Genomic DNA, 6571 nt, shown 5'->3' with positions numbered 1-6571 from the left:
GGGGCAGGTCCATGTGGCTTCTCCTAAGGGATGTCTTGCAGGAAGTGAGCCTTGCAAGCTGAGGCAGGGAACTGGCTAAGGGAGCCTCACCCTGGTCAAACCATCAGAAAGTAAGAGACCTGAGAACTTGAAAGGCAAGGTTCACTGAGCCATTTATCCCTCCCCCCTTCAATTAACCCCACATGTGCTTATCGGCCAGGTTGGCTCAATAAACCAACTCCCTCACTCACTCATTGTACAGTCTTTCAAATCCCTCCATACCTTGATTTGTTTCAGAGTTTCATCCCTGTGTTTTAGGGATGCATACTTTTGCATTGAGCATATATACCAGAGATTTTTAAATCCAATCTTCTCCTGATGGGAATGCAGGCTGTTTCTAACTCCTCGCTATTGCAAACTGTGCTGCAAGAAACGTGGGGGAGCACACGTCTTTTCGCGATCTGTTTCTTCTTTCTTTGGGGTATATTCCCAGTAATGGTATTGCTGGGTCACAGAGTACTTCAACTGCCGTCTGTTTTTAGGAATCGTCAGATTGCTTTCCACAGTGGCTGTGTGTATTTACAAGGCCAAGAGCAGTGAATAAGCGTTCCCATCTCACCACTCCCTCTTCAGCTTTTGTTGTTAACAGTTCTTTAAAAATTGGGCAACAGTTATGGGTGTTAGATGGTATCTTATGGTTGTTTTGACTTGCATTTCCCTGATGGATAGTAAATGAGAACATTTCCTCATGTGTTCATTAGTCATTCAAGTGTCATCTATTGTGAATCATCTGTTCAGGTCATTTGGCCAACTTTTCAAAGGTTCTTAAACTGTACTGTAGATTTTAGCAATTAGTCCTTTGTCCATTATGTAATTGCTAAATGTCTTTTTCCAATTTGTGCCCTCTCTGTTTACTCTTTTAATGAGGTTGTTTGATGTACACAAATGTTTTATTTTTAATAGGTTCCCACTCATTTATTTTGTCTTCCATGGAGGATGTTTCCTTTGTTACTTCTGATAGACTGTGCATTCCATTCCCAGCACTAGGGCACTTAGATTTGTCCCAATTTTCACATAGATGATTCTGTTAGCTTTGGGTTTTTACATGTAGGTCTCTAATCCACCTTGAGTTTGGTTTTGTGCATGGGGTGAGATGTGGATATTTTTTGTTTCTTTTTGAGATGTGGATCTTGTTTCATTCTTCTGCAGGTGGATATCCAGTTTTCACAGCACCAAGTTAATGCTTATTGGGCCTTTGTCAAAAATCCGTTGTCTGTGTGCAGGTGTTCTTTTTTCTGTCCTAATCCATTGATCCCTGTGTCTATTATTAGACCAGTACCAGACTGTTTTGACAACTGTGGCTGTAGAGTAGATTTTGAGATCTGGTAGGGCAAGACCACCTACTTTGTTTTTCTTTTTCAGGAGTTATTTACCTCTTCTGGACTTCCTCCCTCTCCATATGAAGTTGGTACTTAGTTTTTCCATTTCTTTAAAGAATGATGCTGGAATTTGAATAGGAATTGCATTGTATTTGTAGATTGCTTTAGGTAGTATTGACATTTTCACAATATTGAGTCTTCCAATCCACGAACACAGGATATTCTTCCATTGTGTAGTTCCCATTTTGTTTCTCGTAATAATGTTCTGTAGTTCTCTTTGTATGAGTCTCTTTTGTTGTTAGGTTTATTGCTAGGTATTTCAGCTTTTGTGTGACTTTTGTGATTAGTATTGCTTTCTTGATTTTTTTCATTATTTCCATCAATGGAATATAGGATTTCAATTAATTTTTGCTTTTAATCTTGTATCTTGCTACTCTACTAAATTCCTTTATTTTTCTAGCAATCCCATCATGGATACCTTAGGATTCTCAATATATAACATCATAGTGTCTGCAAATAGCGAAAGTTTTACTTCTTCTTTGCCCAATTGTAGTCCCTTGATTTCTTGTTGTCTTATGGTACTGGCTAGGACTGTCAACATAATGTAACTGTACTTTTGACTGTTTTAACATATAAGGAAATATCTGGTAAATTGATCAGGAATTCAGTTTCAAGATCTTTGGAAAAGATTAATCAAGTCTGATATCTTTCTTTTTTTTTCTTTCCTTCTTGAAAACACAATATTAAACATTTTGGGACTGGATTTGGATAAATACAAGTCGTACTGAAGTCTGCTGTGTGTAGAAATACAAATAAAATGTGCATCACCTTTAAAAATAAAGTATTTCACTATAGAAAATTTAAGTATCTCAAAGAAAACAATCATTTCTAAATACACGAAGATCATGTATTTAGTTCAATTTTCTTGAGATGGTGCAGGATTCACTTGTCTTTGCCTTAGGATCTATTTCCATGTTTGTTTCTTGAGCTTCTTCTACTTCTGAGAGTTTTTCATCATTTCCCAATGCTTGCTGGAGTTTATGGATGGTACTAAGAAGAACGTGAAACTGTTTCCTCCTCAATCCCAGCTTAGCTTCAACACTTTCTTTAATATGTAAAAGATGCTCCAATTCATTGTCCAGCGCCTCTAGTGCCTTTCATATTGCATGCCTGTTGGAATGATGATGGATGACTTTTGCTAACGCATCATACTCTTGACAATATTGTCATATTCGTTTTGCTTGAAGAATTTGTTTTTTGCACTCAGCAATTTTTTTTCATGGGCTCCAGGGATGCTGCATTCTATTTCTTTGTAATTTTCCCCATAATTTTCCATTTCTCTGAGATTCATATCATATACTAGCAAGGTTTTGCCCAATGAAAATTCACATTGTGACAGAGTACTCAGCACATGTTGGCACTAGCTCTAGCCTTCCTCCTGGGATTCAGAGCTGCACCATTTAATGAAGATTTTCACTAGCAGATTAATTCTTCTATCATCTCCAGTGCCATATCCGTCAATAAGGAGATGGTTCCATATGACTTCGTCTCTCTAATAAATCTCCAAGGTACTATTCTGATCCCCCGACTCACATCTATTCCTTTTCGATGGCGTCCGAGGCAACCCCTCCCCACTGCCTAGTAGCTCTTAGTGGGGCAGTCTTTTCTGTAGTCAGGAGCTGCGGGGGGGGGGGTTGAGGGGGGGCGGCGTCCCGGGTGGGGGGCATCCCAGCTGGGCCAGAGACCCCTCCAGGTGTCACCAGCCGTAATTGGGCACTTATAGGGCTCTATTTCTGAAACACCCCCACCTGCGATCCCTGTCCCGCCGCTTCCTTGCAGTGCTCCCTAGGCACACTGGACCAGGTCTCCAAGCCCTCCGCCCCTCCCCAAATGCTCCCAAGCATAAGCCGGCAGCCCTGCTCTTCCAGACTTCCAGCCGCCTTACCCACACTTGCAGGCGCTGCCACGAACTCCGCCCATACACCTCTGGTCAGGGTGCCAGAGGGTTAGGGGAGACGCACAAGCCATGGACTCTGAGAACTTGGGTGCAGGGAGGCTCAAGGGCTCCTGGAAGCGGCCGGAGGGTCGGGTGGGGGACGGTGGGGAGGCCAAGGGGCTCGGTTAGCCCGCCTGTGTTGTGGTGAGCAAGATCAAGTGCTGATTGTTTTACAAGTATTGAAAGCTCCTAACCTTGCTAATGTATTCATCATGGTAACTGAAATACTGTATTTTTTAAGAATGCGGAGGGGAGACGCCGGGGAGTATAAGATAAGATATAATAATTATTTATAAACTATCAAGGGACCAGGGGTGGGATCAGGGAGGGAGGGGGATGGGGGGAAAAAAGGGGAAAACGAGCTGATTCCAGGAACCCAAGTGGAAGGTGAATTATGGGAGTGACGAGTGCAACGAATGTATAAGGGTGCTTTGCTCATGTGATGTATGTACAGATTGTGATAAGAGCCTTATGAGCCCCAATAAAAAGATTTTTAAAAAAAGAAAGAAAATGATTAGGGCAAAGCATGTACGGATGTGCTTTATACAATTGATGTATGTATATGTTTATGTATGGATTGTGATAAGAGTTGTATGAGCCCCTAATAAAATGTAAATAAATAAAAAAAAGAATGCGGAAATTTGAGACATCCAGTAATATCTCAGTAGAAAATAACTTCCAATTGAAACAAAATTCCTTTCTTTGTGTATATAATATCTGGTGGTCTTGCAGGTTTTGTATAAATCAGAACGTAGTTCGTAGGTAGGAGGTTCCCTTTTGAAAGCATGCTGGTCATTATCTAGAACTCTCTTTATTCCTAAGATCATTTACTCGAGCCACTACTTTGATCTCTATAGATGTAAGCCTGCATGCATGTTGCAAACTGATCTGAGTGCTCCTGAGCATGAGGCATACAGGAGGAAGAAAGGATGCAAATGGGGTTTTTGGATCATTATCAAGTTACTGTATCATTGCGTATCATTCATTTCTCACAGTTAGATATTACTTTTTTGAAGCACTGATTCTTTGTTCTAGAATATGCATTCCACAGTCAGCACGTGTGCGTTCACAATCTATTCTAATTGTCCTCTTAGATTTAACCCATTTACGGACTGAAATTCCTTATTTTGGCTCACCCTTCTAGATTTGGAAAATTCAGGGCAATTGTTTGAATGAAAATGAGAAGTCATCTAGTCCACCGTCTTCGTTTTACAAAAGAGAAAACTAAAAACTTAAGTTGTCATCTCTCTCTGAGCCTGTGACACCTGCCTACTCCTCTCAGTCTTATCTTACCTCTCAGGAGCGCAATTATATCTTACAAAACTCTCATTCTTCTTACGGTCTAATAAAAGCCTCAGCCAGCACTTAACTAATCCTGCAACCTTTACATTGTATCATTGACACAAACATTGTGAACAATGAATTGGGAAAATTTTAAGAAAAAACAATTTTACTATGGCAGTTATTCAACCAGATGGTATGATGGCACAAACCTAAAAATAGGCTCTTTGTTGTTGAGTGCTGGTGGCTTGATTATGTCTCGTAGCAATCCTATAGGACAGAGTAAAACTGTAAGATGTGATATTCTTGAATATAATCTTTATTGGAACAGATCACCATATCTTTTCTCCTGTGAAGCCACTGGCATTTCCGTTAGCAGCCAAGCACTTAACCATTGCACCACAAAATATCCTTGCATATACTGCCTCAAATAATAAACCAAGCCAAACTCACTGCCACTGAGCCACTTCTGACTCATAATATCCTTATGGAGGGCTTAGAAGGTTGTAAATCTTTACAAGAGCAGACCACCCAACCTTTCTCTCATGGAGTGCCTCATGCCTTTGAGTTGCCAACCTTCCAGTTAGCAATCCAATGCTTACCTGAACATGCCACCAGAGCTTCACCTGAAGCTAAGCTCCCCTCTAACACATCTGATGCTATACTGCTTAGACCTATAAATTTACATATTGTTCTCAAACATCTATGACAATAAAAGTTTAACAATAGAAGAAATGGGGAAATGTAACCATTAAATATCTCAGCAGTGATGCTGTTGCCTTAGAAAACAGTACATATAAGAATACAAAGTTGTAGACATTAAAGATATATTGCTAAAAGGACTGTATGATTCATAAACTTAAAAGTAACCAATTATATGTGATGATTAAATTGTGTTTCAAATTGTTTTGTTGTGTATCAATTTGGGTGAATCACGATTCTCAGTAGTTTGACAGTTATATTGCAGTTATCGCTCATACTGAGATTTGATATAAAGTAATTACCTCCATGATGACATCTGCTTTAAGCAACCCGTCAGTTGAAGGAGAGTCTCCTGGGGCATGTGACTTGCTTACAAGATATCTTGACTCTCTTTGAAAGCTCATTTACTTCTTGCTGGATCTGGTTCACCTCTGACTTCTGGATCTCTGAACTTAACCCAGTGGCCTGTTGCATTGTCTGCAGCTCCTGGAAGTTGTCAACTGGCTGTCATCTTACCTGTTGAGCTTGAATGAATTTGCCTCTTCAGCCAGAATCCTGCTATTTTATCTAATGATCTTGGGCTCTTCAGCCACCCCCATCCCCAGGTAAATGTCAGGAGTAGCTTCCAGCCTAACACTTGAACCACAAATTCGGAACTTGTAAGATCTTACAACTGCGAGAGCCATTTCCTTGAGATAAATATCTCCATATATATATACCTGAAAGATGTCACTCATTTTACTTCCATAAATAACCCAGCCTAAGATGTGTGAGCTGACTTATGCACCCCCTAAAATGTGTAAAAATCCTAATCTATGGAATCCATGATGTGATTTTATTTGAAAAATGGTCTTTGCAAGTATACCTAATTATAATGAAGCCATACTGTATTATGATAGACCTTAAATCCAATTACTAATAGCCTTATTAGGAGAGACTGACATACAAAGAGACTGGCTGACACAGGGGAGAACATCACGGGAGATCAAGGCATAAGCCAAGAAATGTCAGTACCACTAGAAGCTGAAGAGGCAAGGAATGGTCTGCCTCAGAGTCTACTGAGGAGGGTGTGTGACCCTATCAAGAACAGATATTAGATTTCCAACTTTCAGAATTGTGAGAGAATAAATTTTTATAGTTCTGAACCAAAAATTTTCTGATAATTTGTTTTGATAGCCTTGTAAACCTAATATATAACCTTAAAAACGTACTGGAAAGGGAAGTATTCAATCCA

At 39.9% G+C, this 6571-nt stretch overlaps 1 pseudogene; it reads right to left on the bottom strand.

Moving 5' to 3' along the window:
* Nucleotides 1-2269: 2269 nt before the first annotated feature.
* On the bottom strand, nucleotides 2270-5811 carry LOC142433508 (THO complex subunit 7 homolog; annotated as a pseudogene).
* Between the last annotated feature and the right edge of the window lie 760 nt (nucleotides 5812-6571).

This window comes from Tenrec ecaudatus, chromosome X (genome assembly GCF_050624435.1).
Source record: "Tenrec ecaudatus isolate mTenEca1 chromosome X, mTenEca1.hap1, whole genome shotgun sequence".
Lineage (NCBI taxonomy): Eukaryota > Metazoa > Chordata > Mammalia > Afrosoricida > Tenrecidae > Tenrec > Tenrec ecaudatus.
Note: the sequence above shows the minus strand (reverse complement) of the source record. Positions and strands in the feature narration are given on the sequence as shown.